Source organism: Bombina bombina, chromosome 5 (genome assembly GCF_027579735.1).
Source record: "Bombina bombina isolate aBomBom1 chromosome 5, aBomBom1.pri, whole genome shotgun sequence".
NCBI lineage: Eukaryota > Metazoa > Chordata > Amphibia > Anura > Bombinatoridae > Bombina > Bombina bombina.
Genome location: NC_069503.1, coordinates 437,674,118 through 437,701,827, shown reverse-complemented (window position 1 = coordinate 437,701,827; position 27,710 = coordinate 437,674,118).

Genomic DNA, 27,710 nt, shown 5'->3' with positions numbered 1-27,710 from the left:
AGATGTTTTTTGAGAATTTTGGCTATCTTATCATATTGACTACTGAATTCAGTAGTAAAAACAATTGCTTCACCAAAAGATTTATCGCGAGGCTTTTGTGTATTAGTATCATAAGTCATGATCTCCATTCTGCATTTTTCAAGGGCTACTGCGCTATATCCCCTAGCAATTAATCTATTTTTAAGTTCTAATGATTGTGTCTCATATGTCTCTAAGGACTGAGTATTCCTTTTTAATCTTATGAACTGTCCTCTAGGGACAGCTTTAATAAGATGGCTAGGGTGTTGAGAATTAGCATGCAGAATTGTGTTACCTGCACTAGGTTTGTGATATGTTTTTGTGTATGCTCTGTTTCCACTGCTGAATAAGGTGAGGTCAAGATAGTTAACCTCTGTTTGACTAAAATTGCCTGTGAACTTGAGGTTCATGAAATTATTATCCAGGAAACTTAAAAACTTCCTAAATAAAACCTCATCAACAGGCTTTTTGAAGATGATCAGAAGGTCATCAATGAACCTCACAAATAGTAGTATGTCCTCTAACCAAGGGTTGAGGACACTGTATACATAGGTTAGCTCCCACCAGGAGACATAAAGATTTGCAAATGCGGGGGCAAATTTTGCCCCCATGGCAGTACCGCAAATCTGCCTGTAAAACACATCTTCAAACATAAAGTAGTTGTGGGATAATGCAAATCGTAAAATGTCCCCAATATACTTCTTGGTTTCATGCTCAAGAGTAAGTTCTCTATCTAAAAAGAATTCAACAGCCTCTATACCTAGATGTTGTGGTATTGAGGTGTAGAGAGAACTAATATCAACAACCAACCAAGTGTATTGGGGTTCCCATACAATAGAATGAATAGTGTGTATAAGGTGGGAGCTATCTCTCAGATAAGATAGCTGTTTGATCACCAAAGGCTGTAGGATACCATCTAGCCATGACCCCAAGGGTTCAAAAAGTGACCCCACCCCAGAGACAATGGGTCTCCCTGGAGGGTGGGTGGGGTCCTTATGAACCTTGGGGACATGGTAGAAGATTGGGATGAGAGGATTACTAGGGACTAAATTTTCAATGTCAGTTTCTTTGAAGATGCCTAGTTGTACACCTTCCTTTAACAATTTAACCAACTCATTTTTATAATGAACAGTTGGATTCCCTGGGAGTTTCTGGTATACTTTGGTATCAGAAAGTTGTGAAACTGCCTCATTGAAATAGGCATCCTTATCCAGGATGACAATACTGCCCCCTTTGTCCGAATTACGGATAACGATCTGTTCATTATCCATGAGAGACTTTAAAGCTAGCCTCTCTTTACGACTCAGATTCTGGGGGTCGTAAAGAGAGGCTAGCTTTAAAGTCTCTCATGGATAATGAACAGATCGTTATCCGTAATTCGGACAAAGGGGGCAGTATTGTCACCCTGGATATGGATGCCTATTTCAATGAGGCAGTTTCACAACTTTCTGATACCAAAGTATACCAGAAACTCCCAGGGAATCCAACTGTTCATTATAAAAATGAGTTGGTTAAATTGTTAAAGGAAGGTGTACAACTAGGCGTCTTCAAAGAAACTGACATTGAAAATGTAGTCCCTAGTAATCCTCTCATCCCAATCTTCTACCATGTCCCCAAGGTTCATAAGGACCCCACCCACCCTCCAGGGAGACCCATTGTCTCTGGGGTCGGGTCACTTTTTGAACCCTTGGGGTCATGGCTAGATGGTATCCTACAGCCTTTGGCGATCAAACAGCTATCTTATCTGAGAGATAGCTCCCACCTTATACACACCATTCAATCTATTGTATGGGAACCCCAATACACTTGGTTGGTTGTTGATATTAGTTCTCTCTACACCTCAATACCACAACATCTAGGTATAGAGGCTGTTGAATTCTTTTTAGATAGAGAACTTACTATTGAGCATGAAACCAAGAAGTATATTGGGGACATTTTACGATTTGCATTATCCCACAACTACTTTATGTTTGAAGATGTGTTTTACAGGCAGATTTGCGGTACTGCCATGGGGGCAAAATTTGCCCCCGCATTTGCAAATCTTTATGTCTCCTGGTGGGAGCTAACCTATGTATACAGTGTCCTCAACCCTTGGTTAGAGGACATACTACTATTTGTGAGGTTCATTGATGACCTTCTGATCATCTTCAAAAAGCCTGTTGATGAGGTTTTATTTAGGAAGTTTTTAAGTTTCCTGGATAATAATTTCATGAACCTCAAGTTCACAGGCAATTTTAGTCAAACAGAGGTTAACTATCTTGACCTCACCTTATTCAGCAGTGGAAACAGAGCATACACAAAAACATATCGCAAACCTAGTGCAGGTAACACAATTCTGCATGCTAATTCTCAACACCCTAGCCATCTTATTAAAGCTGTCCCTAGAGGACAGTTCATAAGATTAAAAAGGAATACTCAGTCCTTAGAGACATATGAAACACAATCATTAGAACTTAAAAATAGATTAATTGCTAGGGGATATAGCGCAGTAGCCCTTGAAAAATGCAGAATGGAGATCATGACTTATGATACTAATACACAAAAGCCTTGCGATAAATCTTTTGCTGAAGCAATTGTTTTTACTACTGAATTCAGTAGTCAATATGATAAAATAGCCAAAATTCTCAAAAAACATCTACATGTTCTCCAAGGGGATACCATTCTTTGTTCAGAAGTGTAGATTTGTGGCAAAAAAGCTGAAAACCTTAGCACGTAGCCTTTCACCCAGTCAGGTCACCAGAACACGTCCTAGGGGTTCATCATGGCTTAATAAATATGGAAGTTTCAAGTGTCTAAGTAGAAATTGTGGCATGTGCTCCTCAGTTACTATGGGCAACCAATTTGAGAGCAGCAACACACATAAGAGGTACACTACTAGCTTTTATGCAAATTGTGGCACAACTTTTGTTGTGTACCTCTTGACATGTAATCTATGCCAACGCCAATATGTTGGTCAGACCTCCAGAGGGGTCAGACGCAGGTTTGGTGAGCACCTCAGGGACACTAAGAACTATGTCAAGGAATCTGCCATTGCAAATCATTTCAATGGAGAGCATTTTACAAATATTGCAAATTTATCTATTAGTATCATTGACATAGCTCTTGTACCACCTAGAGGCGGTAATAGGTACACCATTCTACAAAAAAAAGAGATCTATTGGATCTTGCAGCTCCAAACTAGAAGTCCGATGGGTATTAATAGAGAATGTGACATTGATTTTTTTTATCAATGACACATAGTGTTATCAATAGTCATTTTCTCACTGTAAGTTCATATAACATTCTAATGTTATTTTTTATTTTTGTTTTTTTCATTATTATTTTTTAAGGTATTTAACATATAATGTTATTTTTTTTTTTGCAAGTGTTTATGAAAGGAAACAGATTTAGTTGATTACTTTTATACATGTTTCTTTGCTTTAAAGATATATGCAATTATATACATTTTCACTTTAGGATGTTTCCTCTTTAATTCAGTACATCCTTTTTCTAACACAACATGTACCAAGGTTCACAATAATGTTCTTCATTTTATTTCCTTTTTCACACAAAAAAATGTTTGTAATATCATGTTCTATAATTTAATTATAAGACCCACAAACCAGAGTGTCCAAATACATTTGAATTGTATAACTTTCCCCTTGAACTCTGTTTGTACAAATATGTTTGTGCTCGCTATAGTATTAACATGCACTGTTTTAGGTCTGGTCCAGTCTGGTCCGGATTACATTGGTTTAACTCCCACTCTTAATTGATTGCTTACATGTGTATTTATAGTTACCTAGTCTTACCTGTACTGTGTCTATGAGTAAGCGCCTGTAGGGGACGCGAAACGCGTCAGACAGTCTCCTGTGTGTCACCCTTACCTGTTGTGAGTCACCTTCATGTTGGTCTCTTGTATCTTGGATTGGTATTTACCTTATTTATCTTCGAATAAAATTGGGAATTTTTATATGCAACATTACCTGGCTTGTAGTGCCTGTCATTTCTTTCCCTGATATACAGGGGATCTCTGTTTATGAATTCTGTGTGTGCGCTGTATTATTTCTCCTCTGATGTTACATTTATATGCCTCCCAATTATTTACTGCCGAAGTATCCCTTGGATGATTATGTATAAAAAAAACTCCTTGGTACGTTTGTTTATAGTCTCTACTACTATTGGATCTGTGAATATGATATCATTAAGTCTCCAATTATTTCTAGGTTTGGGCTTTGAGGACCAATGGAAAGAGCTTAAGACCATACTGTGATCGGACCATGGGGTGTGTGATATTTTTGAGGCTTTTAAGCATATTCTGAGTACACGTTATGTAATCGATTCTAGAGTAGCTGTGTTGAGAGCGTGAAATCTTTTATTGCTGGGTGTACCATTCTCCATGTATCAAAAAATGTAGGGACCTGTATTTTTGAGCAATTGGCTTTAATATGCCTAGTTGGCATGTATGATTTCCCTGATGAAGTATCTAATGTTGGACACATCAGAAAGTTTAGTTCGCCGCCTAACAGGATTGGGTCTTTTGCATTATCTAATAGGATCCTAGTGACTAATTGAAAGAAATGGGTGTTGGGCGGTTGGGGCGTATATGTTGGCTATAGTGATGGGCTTACCATATAATAATTCTATTAGTATGAGAATCCTACCCTCTTTGTGTCGATGGCTATCAATTAATTCAAAGGGTATTCCTCTTCTTATGGAAATACAGACCCCATTTTGTGATCTGGTCCTGAGCAGAGGAAATGTTGGGTTTAATATCTAGTGGATAATGATGTTTTTTTGCTTTTTTTTTTAAAGTTAATATGATGAAACGTGATAGATCATTTTCCTGCTGAGAGGAAACCTTTCACATTTTGCATTGCTATTGTGAGCTCACCTGTGTTGGATGGAGGTATCATTATGATGTTTTAGGGTATGTTAAAAGGTCTTATATGCTACCTGAGTAAGGGATTTCAATTGTATAGTACCTTACGATATTACTTTTAGAGAGTATAAAAATATGTAAAAAGGGAGGATGAAGTGTCGTGTGAAATACTAAAATTGTGTTTCTGTCAGTGTTTATTGTATGTATGTAGTGGTGTGTGTATGTTTTTTTGTGTGTGTTCGTGTGTGTATTCACGTGTACATGACTGTGGTGTAAATAACTTATGTTAAGCAAAAAGGTTGAGGGTCAAGTCACAGATATATAAGGCTTATAACCTACATCCACTTTCATGTGTGTGAGGTCATTTAGTATAGCTTATGTGAGTGACACCTAAAAAAAATTAAACAATTAACTTACAACTTATAACATAACTGACAAACATGTTATAACAAACATGGCATATGAGATGGTATGTGAGTTATTGTGCAACTTAACTCATATCTTTAATCTAAACATTTATCGTATCTGTGTAAGATTCTAACAATGATCTTATGATAACAATATAGGTGTTTATCGCAAGCATAATGTATATGAGCATTGAAACAACCAGATGCTTGGGAAAACCTTCTGTACTTTCTTTACATTCCTTATATTCCTTGAAGTCAATATCCTATTACTATTAAATATAACATCATGAATCATAATGGAACAGTCTATAGCTAAGATGTTAGGTTTTAGTCCATTTTGTTTTAAGATAGTAACTGCTTGGAGTGTAATTACAGCCTCAAGCAGTCTCTTTTATAAGTGTTCGATTACATATTGTTAAAAGTCTATGACCAATAGGAACCAACTAAAATTTTCTTAAGAGTAAAAACGTGTTTGTCAGCTGGTAGTGAATCTTACCCTATCTTCATGTTGTCATGTATTTCTTGGGATCTTGGAAGATCTACAAGTTGGCGCTTCTTAGGTAGCCGTTTTGATGAGGTTTGCCAAGCTCAGCGCTGTGGTTTTGGCGGTGCAATGTCTAACTAGAATGAACTAGTTAACTTGCTTCTATTATGTTTTAAATAGAAGTTTAGAGAGAGTAATGCCAATTAGATAATGTAGCTGAAGTGTAAAACAGCAGTAATACATGAATTAAAGCTGTGACAGTAATATATTCCAGCGTGTACTGTAGCTTTAAATTTGCAGAAAGAAATAACTGCAAATCTAAAGCAAGACAGAAGGAAAAAACAAATACTTCCAGGAGAGTAAACTAAGTAGATAAGCAACATGAAAGTATAATGTACTAAATTATTCTCCCCGTATTTGATAGAACACAGAATGCCAGTTAAATGTTATGCAATAGGTAGTTGAAGTAGAGAACAGCCAGACTGAAATTATAGATATATCCTATTTATCCAGTTAAGAGATATGGAGACTTCAAAATAGTGCAGGCAATTATATGCATAGAACAGTTCATGGATAGACTGAAAGCTTACCGGAGTATGACAAATCAGGAGCATGTAGATAGAGGATCCCGTACAAGAATATGTTGACTTAAAGGGACAGTAAACCTTAAAAATAATGTTATATAATTCTGCACTATGTGCAGAATTATATAACATTATTTTTAAGGTTTACTGTCCCTTTAAGGCTTGCAGAGGAGCCTCAGAGCAGCTGTCACAGGCTTGCAGTCGGAATCCAGGAACTGATGAGCAGCATGAGAGAAGAGCGGAGTGTTAGCGGTAACCATGACTAGACTGAACACAGAGACAAACACAGCAGGATGATCTGAACTGTACCACGTAATTCTGTCATTTCCAGAAGAAAGTGGCTAATCAGAGTACTCTGAGCTGGGACTTGAATAATAACCATGCAATTGAGTTGCAGATCCTGATCTCAGAACAGATGATATGTAGCTGAAGAGAAACAGGTAGGAAGTCCGTGATGAGACAAATTCAGAGAGAGGCAAAGTCTCTTCAATTAGCATGTACAAATCCTAGGCAAAAATAACTAAAACTCCCAGCAGGAATTTAGAAGACACAATAGCACAAATAGAAGAGCTGGATTAGAAGACAAGAGCAATGAAGTAATCAAGAGGTAACTTGCTAATTATCAAGCAATGTTTACTGGAGATACACAGTTGATATAGGCAGGTAATCTGGGGGAGGAGTTTTACTTAAAGCTGTAGAGTGGAATTATGACAGGCAGGGGTGTTTCTTCTCCTTTACTAGATGTGGTCTCTTGTTGGTTGTTTGCTGGTGTAGAGATTCCTATTTGTCTGTAGAATTGAGGGATGTCTGAAGGATCTTTACATTCAAATCTGCTGCCATATTTTTGACTAGTAGAGATACTGGGAAGCCCCATCTGTATGGTATCTTCATATTACGCAGATGTGAGGTTAATTCAACATATTTTTTTTTCTTTGTTACAATGTTCTGATTGAGAAATCTTGATATACTTGTATTCTTGATCCTTGATGCATTATGTTGGGATGACGTCTGGCATTGAATAGAATTTTCTCCTTGTCTTGATAACTTTAGAAACATACTATGATGGCCCTGGGTGGTTGTCCATCTTGCAAATTTTGTCTTTGGGAGCGGTGAGCTCTTTCCAATGATATGTATTGTTCTTCTTCTGTGTCCAGTTGTAGGATTGTGTGGAAAAGGCTTTGTAGGTAGTCTTTTATATCTTCTCCTGATGTGTTCTCTAGGATGCACCTCAATCTAAGGTTGCATCTTCTCAATCTATTCTCAAGATCATCAAGCTTATTTTCTAGGTCTTGTATTAGATTATCATGCTGGGAAACCGAATGATTCATTTCAGTAAGATTGGTAAAAAGATCTTTGCGTTCTCCTTCTAGCGTTTCAACTCTGGTGCCCAGTTCATTGATGTCTTTTTAAAGCTCTGCGCACTCTTGTTTAATGCAGCTCTTTACTTGATCAATGAGTGCTTCGATAGCTTGAAGTGTGACTGGTTGATCTGTGTCCCTTTCTAGGGTGGTGTGTGTTGTCGTTGGAGAACTAGTTGCCGAGTTATTTATTTGATCCTCTTCTTCTTCTTCTGTCATGTACTGTTCTGGTGATTTTTTCCTGGCTGTTTAACCCCTTAATGACCGGACCATTTTTCAATTTTCTTACCCTTAATGACAATGGCTATTTTTACATTTCTGCAGTGTTTGTGTTTAGCTGTAATTTCCCTCTTACTCATTTACTGTACCCACACATATTATATACCGTTTTTCTCGCCATTAAATGGACTTTCTAAGGATACCATTATTTTCATCATATCTTATAATTTCCTATAAAAAAAATATAAAATATGAGGAAAAAATTTAAAAAAAACACACTTTTTCTAACTTTGACCCCCAAAATCTGTTACACATCTACAATCACCAAAAAACACCTATGCTAAATAGTTTCTAAATTTTGTCCTGAGTTTAGAAATACCCAATGTTTACATGTTCTTTACTTTTTTTGCAAGTTATAGGGCCATAAATACAAGTAGCACTTTGCTATTTCCAAACAACTTTTTTTTCAAAATTAGCGCTAGTTACATTGGAACCCTGATATCTGTCAGGAATACCTGAATATCCCTTGACATGTATATATTTTTTTTTAGAAGACAACCCAAAGTATTGATCTAGGCCCATTTTGGTATATTTCATGCCACCATTTCACCGCCAAATGTCATCAAATAAAAAAAAAAGTTCACTTTTTCACAAATTTTGTCACAAACTTTAGGCTTCCCACTGAAATTATTTACAAACAGCTTCTGCAATTAAGGCACAAATGGTTGTAAATGCTTCTTTGGGATCCCCTTTGTTCAGAAATAGCAGACTTATATGGCTTTGGGGTTGCTTTTTGGTAAGTAGAAGGCCGCTAAATGCTGCTGCGCACCACACGTAAATTATGCCCAGCAGTTAAGGGGTTAAATTAGGTAGCTTGTAGGGAGCTTGCAGGGTTAATTTTAGCTTTAGGGTAGAGATCAGCCTCCCACCTGACACATCCCACCCCCTGATCCCTCCCAAACAGTTCTCTTCCCTCCCCCACCCCACAATTGTCCCCGCCATCTTAAGTACTGGCAGAAAGTCTGCCAGTACTAAATAAAAGGAGTTTTTCTTTTTTTTAATAAAAAAAAATAAAATGTTTTAGCTGTGATGGACTCCTGCCTTAGCCCCAACCTCCATGATCCCCCCCCCCCAGCTCTCTAACCCTCTCCCCTACCTAATTGCCGCCATCTTGGGTACTGGCAGCTGTCTGCCAGTACCCAATTTGCCCCCCAAAAAAGTGTTTTTTTTATCTTTTATTGCCATTTTAAATTTTTCTGTAGTGTAGCAGCCCCCCACAATACCCCAACCCCCTCCCCCTCCCAGATCCTTATATATTTATTTTTCCCCCCTCTTCCCTCCTCATTGATGTCAGTGTGGGTAGCTAATCGCGCGCGCGCACGCGCACCCGCGCGCGCGCACGCGCATGCGCGCCCCCGCACGCTCCCGGCACCCGGCGTGCACATTGCACTTACAGGAGCCGGATGCCGGGTAGCGATGGGCCGCCCACCCGCCTCCCTGTTGCGCTCCCACCCACCAACGAACCGGCACCATCGCTACCGGTGCAGAGAGGGCCACAGAGTGGCTCTCTCTGCATCGGAGTCTTCTGAAAGGGTATTGCAGGATGCCTCCATATGGAGGCATCACTGCAATACCCTGAGAGCTGCTGGAAGCGATTGCGATCGCTTCCAGCACTCTCTTAGACAACTGACGTACCAGGTACGTCTATTGTCATTAACTGTAAGTTAATGCATGACGTACCTGGTACGTCAGTTGTCATTAAGGGGTTAAAGAAGTTAGAAACCGCATTCTGTGCAGTGCTTGCTGATTTTAACTGGTTGTCTGTTTTTGCAGATTTGCGGAGTGCCATCTTATTTCTTTAATCTGATGATGATCTGTTTTCCTGTTATAGATTACGTTTTTATTTTATTTATGCATGTGATCCCTTGTACAGTATATCTTCAAGCATTATTATTAGTGAATTATGCATATACTAATTGGTTTCAAAGATAGTAGTGTACAATAGAGTTTTACAGTATATCCTCACGCTGTTTTATTTTTCCCTTGCAATAGTATTAATGAATGATGTACATACTAATTGGTTTCAAAGATAGTAATATGCAATAAAGCTTAAAGGGACACTGAACCCAATTTTTTTCTTTCATGATTCAGATATAGCATGAAATTTTAATCAACTTTCTAATTTACTCCTATTATCAAATGTTCTTCATTCTCTTAGTATCTTTATTTGAAATGCAAGAATGTAAATTTAGATGCCGGACCATTTTTGCTGAACAACCTGGGTTGTCCTTGCTGATTGGTGGATAAATTAATCCACCAATAAAAAAGTGCTATCTAGAGTTCTGAACCAAAAAAAAAAGCTTAGATGTCTTCTTTTTCAAATAAAGATAGCAAGAGAACGAAAAAAAATTGATAATAGAAGTAAATTAGAAACTTGCTTAAATTGCATGCTCTATCTGAATCAAGAAATAAATTGTTTTTGAGTTCAGTGTCCCTTTAAGTAGGGAAGTTTGGGGGGCGGAGCCTAGCGGGAGACGGAGATGGTCGCATAATGCAAGAGCTCTGTGCAGTAAAGTGAACAAAGGGTGCCCAGTTCATTATAATTTACAACATCACTCTACTAGGGGAAGGGTTCAGGACAGGAGCGGTGCCTCAAACAGCTGCCTAGCATGCCTTAAGAACCGGAGGACACAGGATCCTCACGATACGCTAATCGGGACCCAGACCGATCTACATGTAAAGGGGTAAGCCACATATAAAAAAAAACTTAAAAGGGCACTGAACCCAAATTATTTCTTTCGTGATTCAGATAGAGCATGCAATTTTAAGCAACATTATAATTTACTCCTATTATCAATTTTTCTTTGTTCTCTTGCTATTTTTATTTGAAAAAGAAGGCATCTAAGCTGTTTTTTGGTTCAGAACTCTGGATAGCGCTTTTTTCTTGGTGGTTGAATGTATCCACCATTCAGCAAGGACAACCCAGGTTGTTCACCAAAAATGGGCCGACATCTAAACTTACATTCTTGCATTTCAAATAAAGATATCAAGAGAATGAAGAAAATTTGATAATAGGAGTAAATTAGAAAGTTGCTTAAAATTGCATGCTCTATCTGAATCACAAAATAAAAAAATTGGGTTCAGTGTCCCTTTAAGCTCTGACACAGATAACTACACTGCTGAGCTGCCTATTACTCTGGGGCTCTACAGCAAGACGTGGCTGGGCTTAGCAAAACAAAAGTAAAAAAAAAAAGTGTACATTCAGCAGCAGGCCGCAGATAGACTAAGCAGTGAACATTCGTTATACCCTGCTTTACACCTACTCTCCCACTTTAAATGTATAAGGGGATAACGTTAAAACTACAATGAACACACACTAAGTGCCATAACACTACTTCCTCATAAATAAAAACAAAAAATAATAAAAAATAGGGAAAGAAGAAGAGTGGGGGAAATAACTACTACAAGAAATAAATGCGGCGGTCTGACACACTCGATCAACACCTGACCTATAAACGTAAACGTGAATGAGGGACATGACTGTTCAAAAACACTATACCTAGAGAAAATCACCCTAAGGTTATATAAACACCGATGGACACCGCCATACATAGGAAACTGTCTATGTACCAATAAAAATACCCTGGCGGTCAAATATATCTCTGACTTAAGGCGCCTATAAGATACACCATTATATCCATATACAGAGAATCATACAAAGGTCCTTGCTGCTAAGATCTAACCTCCAACACACATCTGACCTAACCTGCTCGTATAGCAGGATCAACCATCTAAGATGTCATCTAGACAAGTTAAGAAAACTACCTCCGCTAGTAAACCAGCAGCAACTAACTTGTTTTTTAAACCATCTAAAGGAGACAAGACTCTAGAACCTCCAGAATCATATGTAGAGGGGACTCCAGATCAATCATTCTATGATGGATCCACCGCAGAAGACCTAACACCAGTCACAAAGGCAGATTTGAAAGATCTGGTATCCAAACAAGATATCTATATGAACTTTGAAAAAATGTGGGCAAAATTAGATTCCATACAATCTACGGTGACTAACAGCCTGGCGGAATTAAAACAAGATATGCAAGAACTAGGCACGAGAGTTGCCACGCTTGAAGATAATGAAAACCTTAGAGAGGAAGCCACTGATAAAGTGTCACAGCAAGTCCAATACCACAAACAAGAGCTGGAAGACCATAGTGACTGTAGTATAAGGTGGCGCAATAAAAATAGCTATTCCCAAAATAAATTAATAGATACAATAAAATCAAATGTTTAGTCTACTATAAATGTAAAAAATGGAATTATAAATGCTGTATATTGTCATAAATACCACTGGTCTATAGACTCCTATTAGTAAGAAGAAATACAATGATATCAATATATATCTCCACTTTTGGGGATATACAACCTGTCAACCAGCTGGAGAGGAACAGAAGGACCACAGTGGGGAAAATATAAGGAGAGCGGAAGGAGACATCAACTTTAACAAAAGTGTCTAATCTATACCTCATAATGGATGAGGTTAAATCACGTGAGTGGTTAATTATACTTGTGTACAGTGAATTCTTTGTTGTAAACAGGCTTCACTAGGTGTGGTTTCTTGTGCGCTTGTCCAAACTTTATTCTTTCATATCAATATATATATAAAATATTAAATTTAATAACAATTTGTTAAAAACACGTGATTGACAAAGTTAAAAAACATATGTTAATGTGTAAAAACTGGACACCGGTGTCAGCTAAAAGTGGATCTCTATGTGATGTTAATGGACTCTAATGGAAATCGCAGATTACCCACCCAAGTTATACAGTATATATAAATGACAACAACGTATATGTGGCATATATATGTCAGTGGCAGTTAATGGCAGCAATGTGTGAGCAGCTCCAAAATACGAGCAGCTGTAGTAGCAACAATGTATTTTACAAGTTATACAGTATATATAAATGACAACAACGTATATGTGACATACATATGTCAGAAGCGGTTAATAGAAGCAATGTATGAGCAGCTCCAAAATACGAGCAGCTGTAGTAGCAACAATGTATAATCAGCTATGATAAGTGAGCTGCAGTCATGTGTGGGTAGCTGTATTGTAATGGCAACACTGTTGCTATTGATCACTAAAGATTTGTGACGGTCAATCTTTAATGCAGTTCTTTAGTATCCCAGGGATTTATTATTAAGCTTTGATAATGTCTCCTAGCTGTGGTTTAATGCAACAGATTATTCCGGCTTAATTGCCCAGCAGTACCTGATAGTGTTCCGTGTGGATACACTAATGGATGATGAGACCACGAGAGGGTCCCCAAATAGTCCGAAGAGGACCTGGCTTGGTGTTTAAACAGATCGCCTTCCGTGTTTCTCCTCCACACTAGACTCTGTTTAACTGTTCCGGTCCCTGAAGATATAGCGGTCCTGCTATTTGGAGCGTCTCTGCTGCGGTCTGTTAGTAACCGCTAGTTACAATGAGGTGGCGGTTCAGCTTTCCGGACCCCTTTTAAAGCTGGGGTAATCTTCACTTTTTTCTTCGTGATCTGTTTTTTTTTTTTTATTTATTCATTTTTATTATCATTATTTAGCAGCATGGTACAAAAGGATGTCATTGTTGATAAAAAAGTTTAAACAGAAACAAAAGAGGGAGAAACCATCAGTCTCCAAAAGAAAGGAGAACGAACTCCCCGTATAGTAAAATGAAATAGTAGAGCTAGACTGTCCGTGATAAGTCCATTTGAAAACAGTAGCCCCACTCCATATAAATGCATGGTGATTGACAATGACACCAATGTACAAAACATAACTCAAACAACAACAAAACTATGCCGAAATTTCTTAATTTAAGATCACTTTGTATATATTTTACACATCTAGTGGTATCCCTCGACTTTGTATTTAACTATCAACCTTTGAGAGAAGTGCTAGGCTAAAGAGGTCATTATTAGAGTATCAGGCAGGGGTGGGACCACGTCAGCCATACCTCTCTAAGGCCTAGATTTGGAGTTTGGCGGTAGCCGTGAAAACCAGCGTTAGAGGCTCATTCAAAAAAGGGTCTAACGCTCACTTTTCAGCCCCGACTTTTCCATACCGCAGATCACCCTTACGTCAATTGCGTATCCTATCTTTTCAATGGGATCTTTCTAACTCCGGTATTTAGAGTCGTGGCTGAAGTGAGCGTTAGAAATTTAACGACAAAACTCCAGCCGCAGAAAAAAGTCAGTAGTTAAGAGCTTTCTGGGCTAACGCCGGTTTATAAAGCTCTTAACTACTGTGCTCTAAAGTACACTAACACCCATAAACTACCTATGTACCCCTAAACCGAGGCCCCCCACATCGGCGACACTCAATTAAAATTTTTTAACCCCTAATCTGCCGACCGCCACCTACGTTATACTTATGTACCCCTAATCTGCTGCCCCTAACACCGCCGACCCCTATATTATATTTATTAACCCCTAACCTGCCCCCCACAACGTCGCAGCCAGCTACCTACAATAATTAACCCCTAATCTGCCGACCGCAAAGAGCCGCCACCTACATTATAGCTATGTACCCCTAATCTGCTGCCCCTAACACCGCCGACCACTATATTATATTTATTAACCCCTAATCTGCCCCCCACAACGTCGCCTCCACCTGCCTACACTTATTAACCCCTAATCTGCCGAGCGGACCGCACCGCTATTATTATAAAGTTATTAACCCCTAATCCGCCTCACTAACCCTATAATAAATAGTATTAACCCCTAATCTGCCCTCCCTAACATCGCCGACACCTAACTTCAATTATTAACCCCTAATCTGCCGACTGGAGCTCACCGCTATTCTAATAAATGTATTAACCCCTAAAGCTAAGTCTAACCCTAACACTAACACCCCCCTAAGTTAAATATAATTTTAATCTAACGAAATTAATTAACTCTTATTAAATAAATTATTCCTATTTAAAGCTAAATACTTACCTGTAAAATAAATCCTAATATAGCTACAATATAAATTATAATTATATTATAGCTATTTTAGGATTAATATTTATTTTACAGGTAACTTTGTATTTATTTTAACCAGGTACAATAGCTATTAAATAGTTAAGAACTATTTAATAGCTAAAATAGTTAAAATAATTACAAATTTACCTGTAAAATAAATCCTAACCTAATTTACAATTAAACCTAACACTACACTATCAATAAATAAATTAAATACAATTCCTACAAAAAATACAATGAAATAAACTAACTAAACTACAAAAAATAAAAAAGAACTAAGTTACAAAATATAAAAAAATATTTACAAACATTAGAAATATATTACAACAATTTTAAACTAATTACACCTACTCTAAGCCCCCTAATAAAATAACAAAGCCCCCCAAAATAAAAAAATGCCCTACCCTATTCTAAATTACTAAAATTCAAAGCTCTTTTACCTTACCAGCCCTGAACAGGGCCCTTTGCGGGGCATGCCCCAAGAAGTTCAGCTCTTTTGCCTGTAAAAAAAACATACAATAGGATTCTATCAGCCAATCGGAATTAAGGTAGGAATATTCTGATTGGCTGATGGAATCAGGCAATCAGAATCAAGTTCAATCCGATTGGATGATTGGATCAGCCAATCGGATTGAACTTGATTCTGATTGGCTGATTCCATCAGCCAATCAGAATATTCCTACCTTAATTCCGATTGGCTGATAGAATCCTATCAGCCAATCGGAATTCGAGGGACGCCATCTTGGATGACGTCATTTAAAGGAACCGTCATTCGTCGTTCAGTCGTCGGCCAGGATGGATGTTCCGCGTCGGAGGTCTTCAGGATACTGCCACTCCGCTCCGGATGGATGACGATAGAAGATGCCTCTTGGATGAAGACTTCAATCAGATGGAAGACCTCTTCTGCCCCGCTTGGATGAAGACTTCTACCGGATGGAGGACCTCTTCTTGCTCCGCTTGGATGAAGAATTTGGCTCGGCTGGGTGAAGACGACTCAAGGTAGGGAGATCTTCAGGGGCTTAGTGTTAGGTTTATTTAAGGGGGGTTTGGGTTAGATTAGGGGTATGTGGGTGGTGGGTTGTAATGTTGGTGGGGGGGTATTGTATATTTTTTTTTACAGGCAAAAGAGCTGAACTTCTTGGGGCATGCCCCGCAAAGGGCCCTGTTCAGGGCTGGTAAGGTAAAAGAGCTTTGAACTTTAATAATTTAGAATAGGGTAGGGCATTTTTTTTATTTTGGGGGGCTTTGTTATTTTATTAGGGGGCTTAGAGTAGGTGTAATTAGTTTAAAATTGTTGTAATATATTTCTAATGTTTGTAAATATTTTTTTATTTTTTGTAACTTAGTTCTTTTTTATTTTTTGTACTTTAGTTAGTTTATTTCATTGTATTTATTTGTAGGAATTGTATTTAATTTATTTATTAATAGTGTAGTGTTAGGTTTAATTGTAAATTAGGTTAGGATTTATTTTACAGGTAAATTTGTAATTATTTTAACTATTTTAGCTATTAAATAGTTCTTAACTATTTAATAGCTATTGTACCTGGTTAAAATAAATACAAAGTTACCTGTAAAATAAATATTAATCCTAAAATAGCTATAATATAATTATAATTTATATTGTAGCTATATTAGGATTTATTTTACAGGTAAGTATTTAGCTTTAAATAGGAATAATTTATTTAATAAGAGTTAATTAATTTCGTTAGATTAAAATTATATTTAACTTAGGGGGGTGTTAGTGTTAGGGTTAGACTTAGCTTTAGGGGTTAATACATTTATTAGAATAGCGGTGAGCTCCAGTCGGCAGATTAGGGGTTAATAATTGAAGTTAGGTGTCGGCGATGTTAGGGAGGGCAGATTAGGGGTTAATACTATTTATTATAGGGTTAGTGAGGCGGATTAGGGGTTAATAACTTTATAATAATAGCGGTGCGGTCCGCTCGGCAGATTAGGGGTTAATAAGTGTAGGCAGGTGGAGGCGACGTTGTGGGGGGCAGATTAGGGGTTAATAAATATAATATAGGGGTCAGCGGTGTTAGGGGCAGCAGATTAGGGGTACATAGGGATAATGTAAGTAGCGACGGTTTACGGAGCGGCAGATTAGGGGTTAATAGTAATATGCAGGGGTCAGCGATATTACTGGAAGAATAGGGGTTAATAAGTGTAAGGTTAGGGGTGTTTAGACTCGGGGTACAAGTTAGAGTGTTAGGTGCAGACGTAGGAAGTGTTTCCCCATAGGAAACAATGGGGCTGCGTTAGGATCTGAACGTGGCTTTTTTGCAGGTGTTAGGTTTTTTTTCAGCTCAAACAGCCCCATTGTTTCCTATGGGGGAATCGTGCACGAGCACGTTTTTGAGGCTGGCCGCGTCCGTAAGCAACTCTAGTATCGAGAGTTGAAGTTGCGTTAAATATGCTCTACGCTCCTTTTTTGGAGCCTAACATAGCCATTCTGTGGACTCTCAATACCAGAGTTATTTTAAAGGTGCGGCCAGAAAAAAGCCAGCGCTAGATACGCTGGTCGTTACTGACAAAACTCTAAATCTAGCCGTAAGATAACACTAGGCCTGTCATTCCTCCTAGGTCACTCCTGTAACTTGTGTAAAGCTCCCCTATCCTCAGATCATTTTGGATTTCATCCCAGATGAATTTTAAATCATGGAAGAATTCTAACCTATTCGATTTAAAGAAACCGTATTCTTCCATTCTCAAGGTATCTGTCATGTGAGAGTGCCAGTCCTTTAGGGTCGGGCAGATTTGAGATTTCCAGAGCCTAGCGACTAAGGACCTAGCAGAATTCAATGCCAACTGAATTAGTCGTGTTCTTAATTTACATTTACATTTAGGTAACAGATTCAGTAGGGCCGTTGTCGGGTCTAGCTGATAGGAATCCCCCCGCCCCATTATGACTTGTAGGATATTCTGTATGCCCTGCCAAAAAGGTGACAGTTTAGGACATGCCCACCATATGTGTGTCATCGTCCCCCTTTCCCCACAACCCCTCCAAAAAAGGTCAGACGAGGCAGGGAAAATGCATTTAAGTCTGGTAGGTGTCAAGTACCACCTAGTCAGGAGTTTGTAATTTATCTCTAAAAATCTAGCTGAGGATGAAGATTTTCTTGTATTATTAAAAATTTTAACCCACTCTGCTTCTGTGATAGTCTTATTCAAATTTCGAGCTCTGTGCATTAACTGGGAGTCTCTTAGCCCATGATAAGGTGTGATGTGCTGAACTTGTCATAGCGCATGTCTGTTCAAAGTGTGTGAGATTTCTTGTAAGTGACTGTTTGAGAGGGTGGGTATGGAGAAAATGGTGAACTTGGTTATATTTTAGCCACCTAACAAAAACTCCACCTAGGATGTCTGTAAGGTCTAACCTGTTTTTGAGTTTGCCCTCACTGAGTAAATTAAATAGGGGAACCGTGTAACCCATCTCCCAATTATTCAGGTTATTCCTGTCAAACATTACCCCCCTAATAGCTCAGCATTCGGGGAAATTGGGGACATGGGTGATCTGAGTGTTGATATTCCTGGGAATCTCTTTATCAAAGTGTCCCATAATTCGAACACATGGTGTAAAAGTGGGTATGCCTTCAACCATGGGGGTCGATTCTGCCCTGCTATCCAACATAAAGCTCCCGGAGAGGGGGAGTGAAGTATATGTGAATCTATTGGAATCCAAGCCTTAGAGTCCCCATTTCTGTGCCACTCTATGATTCTCTGTAAGCCCGTGGCATGATAATAGGTTTCTATCTTAGGCAGACCCAACCCTCCCTCTCTGGCTGACCTGTACATAGTTGCCTTCTTAACTCTGGGTTTTATGCTACCCCAAACGAAGGAATCTAAAACATGTTGTATCTGAGTAAGGAGGCCCTGTGGTAGGGTGATAGGGACAGCTTGAATCGCGAACATTCATTTTCAAAATTTGGAGTCTACCCCACCATGAAAAGGGACGGTCCTTCCAAGTCTTTAAATCTGTTGATATAGTATTAAGTAGATTAGTGAAGTTAAGCTCCAGGAGGGCTTTCATGTTTGGAGCAAGATACATCCCCAAATATTTGATCGCTTGTGGTTGGTGTTTAAGAGTGCAGGACTGTAACAGGGTCTGAAATTCTTGAGGTGGGAGGGAGATATTTAAGATTTCTAACTTTTGTTCATTAATCCTGAAATTGGAAAAGTCACCAAATTGTTTGAGAACTTTCAGGACCTCAGGGACAGATGTCTGGGGTGATGATAACGTGAACAGGACATCTTCTGCGTATAGAGAGAGTTTACAATCTAAAGGGCCTACTTTAATGCCGGAAACCAGCGGATTATTTCTTATTTTCTGTGCTAAGACTTCCATGCTGATTATGAATAAGATTTGGGAAAGCGGACAACCCTGCCTTGTGCCATTGTGGATAATGAAGGGATCGGACATCATATTATTTACTCTAACCTTTGCTGATGGTGCATGATAAAGGCTCTGAATTCTATGAAGCATACCCTCCCCCAGACCCACCTCCCTAAGTGTAGCAAATAAAAAATCCCAGTTTAGGCGATCAAACGCTTTCTCAGCGTCTTTGGAAATAACCACCATATCCGTGTTTGTATGTTTAGCGTGATCTATTAATTGAAGTGATCTGATGGTGTTATCCCTGGCCTCTCGACCAGGCACAAAGCCAGCCTGATCAGAGTGGATAATCTGTGGGAGTATTCGGTTCAACCTATTAGCAAGTATTTTTGCAAAGATTCGTCTAAGCTCTCGTTGTCCTCTCTTTGAATCTTACTCAAATCTGCACTTTGAATATAAGTGTCTAAAAATTGTGCTTGCGTTACCCGCTCATTACAGGGGAGATTGTAAAGATTCCCATAGTGGGTCATGAATGATTTAGCTATCAGATTTGAGTCCGACGTTTCCATGCCGTCGTCTGCTGTTATATTGAGAATGTAGTTGTGTAATGTTTTGCGCTTTAAGGCCCTAGCGAACAGGGTACCAGATTTGTTACCTCCATGGAAGTATATCTCCCTAAGATATAAAGCCTTTACGCATGCCTCCTTATGTAAGTAGTTTTTTAGCTGGGATCGTGATGTGGCTAGCGCCTGCAAAAGATCCTGTCTCTGGGGATTACTTTTATGTGAATTTTCGTCAGTTTGTACTTTCTGAAGTAGTGTTTTGTATTGTGCTAGCGAAGAACGCTTTTTAATAGCTTTCTGTTTCAGCAACGACCCCCTGAGAACAGCCTTATGTGCGAACCAAGTCATTGGAGTGTACGTCGTGGAGTTGCAGTTTAGCTGAAAGTACTCTGTCAAAGCTTGCTGGGTTTGTTGTACGACTAGTGGGTCATGTAGCATAGCCTCATCCAGTCTCCAGTGAAACGGGTGTATTGGTACCGAGGGCCAGGTCAGAGTCAACGATATTGAGGAGTGGTCAGACCATGTTATTGGAGAAATATCAGCGTCTGTAACTAATGGCATATTACTATGGTTAATAAACCAATAGTCTATGCGTGAGTATGATTTGGCTGGATTAGAATAAAATGAATAGTTGCGTGTGGTGGGGTGAAGTGTGCGCCAGGTGTCCAAAAGGGTGAGGCCCCTTAATGTGTTAAGAATTAGATTTCTAGTTTTAGACGTAGTGATACTGCGGCCTTGTGAACAATCTAAAGTCGGGAACAATGCTACATTTAGATCTCCCCCTAACAGGAGTGTGCCTTTTTGGATCTCTAGGAGTTTGTTACTGACTGTCGTCAAAAAGTGAGCTTGTCCTGTGTTGGGTGCATATACGTTAGCCAGGGTAATTGGTCTATTAAACAACATACCCACTAGTATTATATAGCGACCTTCCCTATCCACCAATCTCTCCAACAGCTGGAAGTGTGTATTTTTATTGAATAATATTCCCACCCCATTCTTTTTCTCTGTGTTAGAGTGAAGGTACGAAGTGGGGAAGTCTCTAGATTTGAATGTAGGTTCTTTGTTGGTGACAAAATGGGTTTCTTGAACAAAAATAATGTTAGCTTTTTCTTTTCTCCCCCAATTAAGCGCTATGGATCTTTAAGTTGGGGAATTTAAGCCCTTACAGTTTTGAGAGATTAGTTTAATTTCCTTAATTTGTGTACCTGCGTCGGTGTTGTGCGATAAAGCTCATTACCTTACGTCGGAGGAGTTGCCCAGTCTTGTAGTGTCTATACTCAGCCATCGCAGTGTCAAAGAAAATGGCACCATTGAAGTGTTGGTCCGGCCCACCCCTGCCTGTGGTTAGATAGTGGATGGAAGTAACTCTCTTATACGTGTATACAAAAACATCTCTTAGTCCTGGATCAGAAGTAAGCAATACAAAAGTATCATTATTTCGGCATAAACAACAAAACAATAAACAATACAACCAAACAAGAAACATTTCATAACAAAAATTCCCTGTAAAACCTTCCCAAGTAATATTGGCGTTCATAGGGGAATTAGTTCAACCGAACGAGGTTGAAAGGCACTTCTCACTTGGTTCTGTCAGTCCAAACATGTCTGGACCAGCGATAATCTCCCTCAATGCCAGGTCAAATATGGAGCTTCAGCAGGAAACATCCATGTCAGTTCATGGCTAGCTCCGCCTCTTCGTGATCTGTTTTTAACCGCTTGCTGTACTGAGGTAGCGGTCCAGCTTTACGTACCCCCTTTAGAGCTGGTGATGGACCTGAGAGTGTTCGAACGGCACTGTATTCTACCGTTCACCTCTCCACACTTAGCTCTTTTCCTTCTCAATCGGGGTATCTGGTATCAACGCGTTTCGGCTAGACAGCCTTTCTCAAGATACCAGCTTCATGGATCTCTGGCTATTTAAAGCCCACATCATCTAATTGTTTAGCACATTAGTTACTATGCTGTGTGGTTTAGGGCATTATACCTGTGTGATCGTACATTGCTATACGCTTATAACAGGAGTATATAGAACTTCATAAGTATCGGTGTATAATATAGATAAAATTGGCACATCTAAACACAAACTGTATGCGCTAAAGTGACTAATAGTATTGCATATATATAGAAATTCGTAAGTATAAGTCAAATGTATAATATAGATAAAGTTGGCACATCTATACAGAAACTGGATGCGCTAAAGTAACATAGTTTATCATAACATATATATCTGATTTGATATATAAGACCCTAAACTATATATAATATATATATATATATATATATATATATACACCATAAAGTATCTAAAAGATGCATAGTGTATATATACATACGTCCAAATATAGACATATATGTTCCTACAATAATTGATCAGAAATCGTACATTATCTATAATGTTTAAATTCCGGGGTTTTCTATCATTAATAAGTATATTAAATATGGGTCAGGGAGCGTAGATGCAAACTTATAAACCTGTTGCATGAATTATAATATAGGTGAGTTATTGGATGTGGGATGGAATCCTACACATATTGCGTGATGAGAGTTGGGAGATAAGTGGTAGAGTCCCTAAATTATGATATCATCGTATGATAGCATTGAGATCGAGTTCGCTATTTAAGCCCTTAGGATATAGGGTCTCCATCTTGAAAATTAGTTCTGCTTCTTGGTAGAGTAGTCTCTTTTCTAAATTCCCCCCTCTTCCATCCATTTTAACCTTTTTTATTCCCCAATATCTCATATCTTTGGGGTTTCCTTTATGGTGTTCTTAAAAATGGGCATATAGTCTCGTGTTTTCTTTCTCTTTCTCTATACTCCTGATGTGTTCTCTTATTCTATCTTTCAACTTTCTACTGGTTTGTCCTAAATATTGGAAATTACATGAACACTGTAATAGGTATATGATATTGGTATCCGTGCATCTTATAGTATCATTTATTCTGACTTCCATATTTGTGGTAGTTGATCTTACTGTCTTTGTTTTAGTGCTAAATTTGCAAGATTTACAATCATGGCAAGGGTAGAAGCCTGTGTGTTTTTCATTTTTAAGGTTCTGCTGATCTTCTATATTTTTAGATTTGAATTCGCAAGGTGCAAGAATATTCTTCAGGTTAGTTGCTTTTCTAAATATTATGTCAGGTTGTCGTTTCAATCTCTGTCCTAGTATAGGGTCACTTCTAGCTAAGTGCCAGTGTTTTTTTATTATATTTTCAATTTGTTTATGTTGACTAGAGAATGTTGTTATGAAGGGGATGTTGAATGGATCTCTTTCATCTTTATCTACCATGGTTTTATCTTCTAGCAATGTTTCTCTATCAATCTCCCTTACTATCTTGTTTATATCTGATAAGTTCTTAGGATTATACCCTTTTTCCACAAATCTATTTTGTAAAATCTTTGATTGTTTATCTTATTCTGAAATTTGTGTGCAATTTCTCCTAATCCTGGAGATTGACCTTTTGGTACATTTCCCTTCCACTTTTCGTGGTGCCTCTGATAGCCTTCGTTTCTAAAATTATTACTATATCTACTATTGTGACTTTTTTGGAATTCAATGTTCGTATTGTATGTTCTGTTTGTGTGCTCACTCTGCTTTGTCTTATTGTATGTGTTGTTTATGGGTTCTAGTTCAATTTGAGATTTTTTGCTAAATAAGTGTCTATAATCCTAAACATTCCTGTCTGTCTCATTATCTTCCTTGACATCAGTTGGTTTAAATATTTTATAATCCTCCAAATCTCTATTAAATTTCCTCCATTTCACCTCTAGTATTTCCTTATTGAGATCTTCTAGTTTTTTAACAATTTCTTGTTTTTTAGAATTTGATGTATCATTCAATATGGCTTTGTCAAGTATGTCCTTACAGTTCTGTATTATAACCCCTAAATCTTGTGTAGTAGTCTCTAGCTTTTATAATCACCTTAATGAGTTTGATGGATGCTGATTCTAGAATATCATACCATTCTTTACTATGTTCATCATTCAAATCAAATGTGCAGTCTTTTTTTAATCTTAACCCTCTGGGTACCATGTTATCATTAATATATTTATTAAGAAATGCTATTTCTAGTTTTCGTTTGATCTCCTTAATTAGAATATTTTCTAGATCATTGAGAGTATCTCTCTCATTAAAGGTATCATTTTTATGTCTCGTGTTTGTAGAATTAGAGGGATTCAGTGTATTGTCTATATCTTCCAGTATACTATCTCTAGTGCCAAAGATATCCATATATATAAATATGGAATACTGTATACAATGAATGGAAATAAATAAACCACTTCTTTATATGGTAAAAGGGTGTAAATTGACCAACCTATACAGTCTAGGGATTAAATATGACTAATGATAAAAAAGATTATACTGTAAGGCTGGTAGGGAATGTAGCTCACCTTCAAAAAACGTAATCCCAAAAGTTTTCAAAGTGACTGTAGTATAAGGTGGCACAATAAAAATAGCTATTCCCAAAAGAAATTAATAGATACAATAAAATCAAATGTTTAGTCTACTATAAATGTAAAAAATGGAATTATAAATGCTGTATATTGTCATAAATACCAATAGTCTATATACTCCTATTAGTAAGAAGAAATACAATGATATCAATATATATATAAAATATTAAATTTAATAACAATTTGTTAAAAACACGTGATTGACAAAGTTAAAAAACATATGTTAATGTGTAAGAACTGGACACCGGTGTCAGCTAAAAGTGGATCTCTATGGGATGTTAATGGGCTCTAATGGAAATCACAGATTACCCACAAGTTATACAGTATATATAAATGACAAAAACGTATATGTGGCATATATATGTCAGCGGCAGTTAATGGCAGCAACGTGTGAGCAGCTCCAAAATACGAGCAGCTGTAGTAGCAACAATGTATTTTACAAGTTATACAATATATATAAATGACAACAACGTATATGTGACATACATATGTCAGCAGCGGTTAATAGCAGCAATGTGTGAGCAGCTCCAAAATCCGAGCAGCTGTAGTAGCAACAATGTTTAAGCAGCTATGATAAGTGAGATGCAGTCGTGTGTGGGCAGCTGTATTGTAACGGCAACACTATTGCTATTTATCACTAAAGATTTGTGACGGTCGGTCTTTAATGCAGTTCTTTAGTATCCCAGGGATTTATTATTAAGCTTTGATAATGTCTCCTAGCTGTGGTTTAAGGCAACAGATTATTCCGGCTTAATTGCCCAGCAGTACCTGACAGTGTTCCGTGTGGATACACTAATGGATGATGAGACCAGGAGAGGGTCCCCAAATAGACCGCAGAGGACCTGGCTTGGTGTTTAAACAGATCGCCTTCCGTGTTTCTCCTCCACACTAGACTCTGTTTAACTGTTCCGGTCCCTGAAGATATAGCGGTCCTGCTATTTGGAGCATCTATGCTGTGTGGTGATATTCACCTCTTCTCCGCGGTCTGTTAGTAACCACTAGTTACAATGAGGTGGCGGTTCAGCTTTCTGGACCCCTTTTAAAGCTGGGGTAATCCAATTTTTTCTTCGTGGTCTGTTTTTAACCACTTGCTGTACTGAGGTAGCGGTCCAGCTTTACGTACCCCCTTTAGAGCTGGTGATGGACCAGAGAGTGTTCGAACGGCACTGTATTCTACCATTCACCTCTCCACACTTAGCTCTTTTCCTTCTCAATCGGTGTATCTGGTATCAACGCGTTTTGGCTAGACAGCCTTTCTCAAGATACAAGCTTCATGGATCTCTGGCTATTTAAAGCCCATTCCTTACACGTCATCCAATTGTTTAGCACATTGGTTACTATGCTGTGTGGTTTAGGGCATTATACCTGTGTGATCGTACATTGCTATATGCTTATAACAGGAGTATATAGAACTTCATAAGTATCGGTGTATAATATAGATAAAATTGGCACATCTAAACACAAACTGTATGCGCTAAAGTGACTAATAGTATTGCATATATATAGAAATTCATAAGTATAAGTAAAATGTATAATATAGATAAAGTTGGCACATCTATACAGAAACTGGATGCACTAAAGTATCATAGTTTCGCATAACATATATATCTGATGTGATATATAAGACCCTAAACTATATATAATATATATATATATATATATATATATATATATATATATATATATACACCATAAAGTATCTAAAAGATGCATAGTGTATATATACATATGTCCAAATATAGACATATATGTTCCAGGGGCGGACTGACAAGTCGGGCAAATCGGCCCTTGCCCGAGGGCCCTGCTCCTTAGGGGCCCTGCATCATACAGCAGCAGGATTTTTTTTTATATATATTAAAATTAATAATAAAATATATTTTATTTTTTGGGAGGGTTCGGATTTTCTACTGGATAGGGGTGGTGGTGAGGGGGGCCCTCTCACAGACGTGTGCAGCCGGTGGTGGTGGAGGAGCGAATGTGACTTAGTGCGTGGGGCCATCAACTCATCAGATTCAGAATCTTGGATAGAGACTACTTACATAAGGAAGGAGCCGGTAAGTGAACTTAAAGTCCTGGTTTGGAACTGGCAGACCAAAGTGGAAGCACTGCACATCTGCACCTGCAATATGTGGACCGGGTGTGTTATAAGTTTTGAATCCGGTCCACATATTATTGATCACTCTGTGGCTTCTGCTTAGCTCCACCCAGACGCCGTGTGCATGTTAGAGACAGCAGCCGCGGCACTGCAGCACCATAGGAGCGTGTGGCCATGTGTGGTGAAGGAGAACTTAGGCAAGTGAAGGAACCAGCTACCTAATCGGAGGTAATGAATTTGCAAACTCCCATCATTTAAGCGAACGAATTTGTCAATGAGTGACTGTGTATATTAAGTAAAAGTACTACAGTGCAGTCTCATCATGTCTGTGTGCTTGCTTGCCTGTGAGTAACTAGCAGTCTAGCTGTAAATTCCTCTGCAGAGTACCTGACTGACCCTTCCTTTCTCTTGCTCTGTAACTGTCCCGTTGCCGTTGGAATGCTCAGCTTCTGTTGCACTTCCTCTGCTATCTGGAAGTGATCAAAACAGGAGCTGCAGATAAACTTGTGCAGCAGCAGGCAAAACCTCTTGGGACTTGTAAACAAAAGCAGCAGGGAAATTCTTTATATCCACAATATTTTACATAGTTTCCCTAGTCCCTGAAATAGCTGCCCCCACAGTGATAGTAATGGACTTTAAAGCCAGGAAGTCATAGCTGTCAAAAAAGGTAGGGATTTTAAAAATATATGTATTTTGTACTACATATAACCTGCTCTAATTTATTAACTACTAAAAACTGCAGTAAATCTTGAGTTTAGCGTTCTAAATTAATGCCTGAGGACAATATAAATATAACTTTATTTTTACATTCTATTCACTTTGGGGAGCTGAAATGCAGGCAATGTCACAGTCTAGCAATGGTTTACTTTGTTATATATTAATGTTAATTTAGTGGCCATTTTAACCCCTTTCCTATAACAGTGGAATGTATAGCTCTATCTATTGCAGCCTTCTAGTTATTTGTTTGCTGTAACTGAATTCAAATATACCACTGTTAAAAGCAATTTATTCATCACACTGATACTAGCTTAAAAAATTATATTTTGTGCTTTAAGATAACTTCTGTTGTTTTCTTTCTTTTTAAAGGGACAGTAAAGTCAATATTTAAATTATATGATTCAGTGCAATTTTAAACTATATTCCAATTTCCTTCTATTATCTAATTTGCTTTGTTCTAAGTATCCTTTGTTGAGAAGCATACCTAGGTCGTCTCATGAGCAGCAATGCACTACTGGGACTTGCTGCTGATTGATGGTTGCACGTATATGCCTCTTGTCGTTGGCTCATCTGATGTGTTTAGCTAGCTCCCAGTAGTACATAGCTGCTCCTTC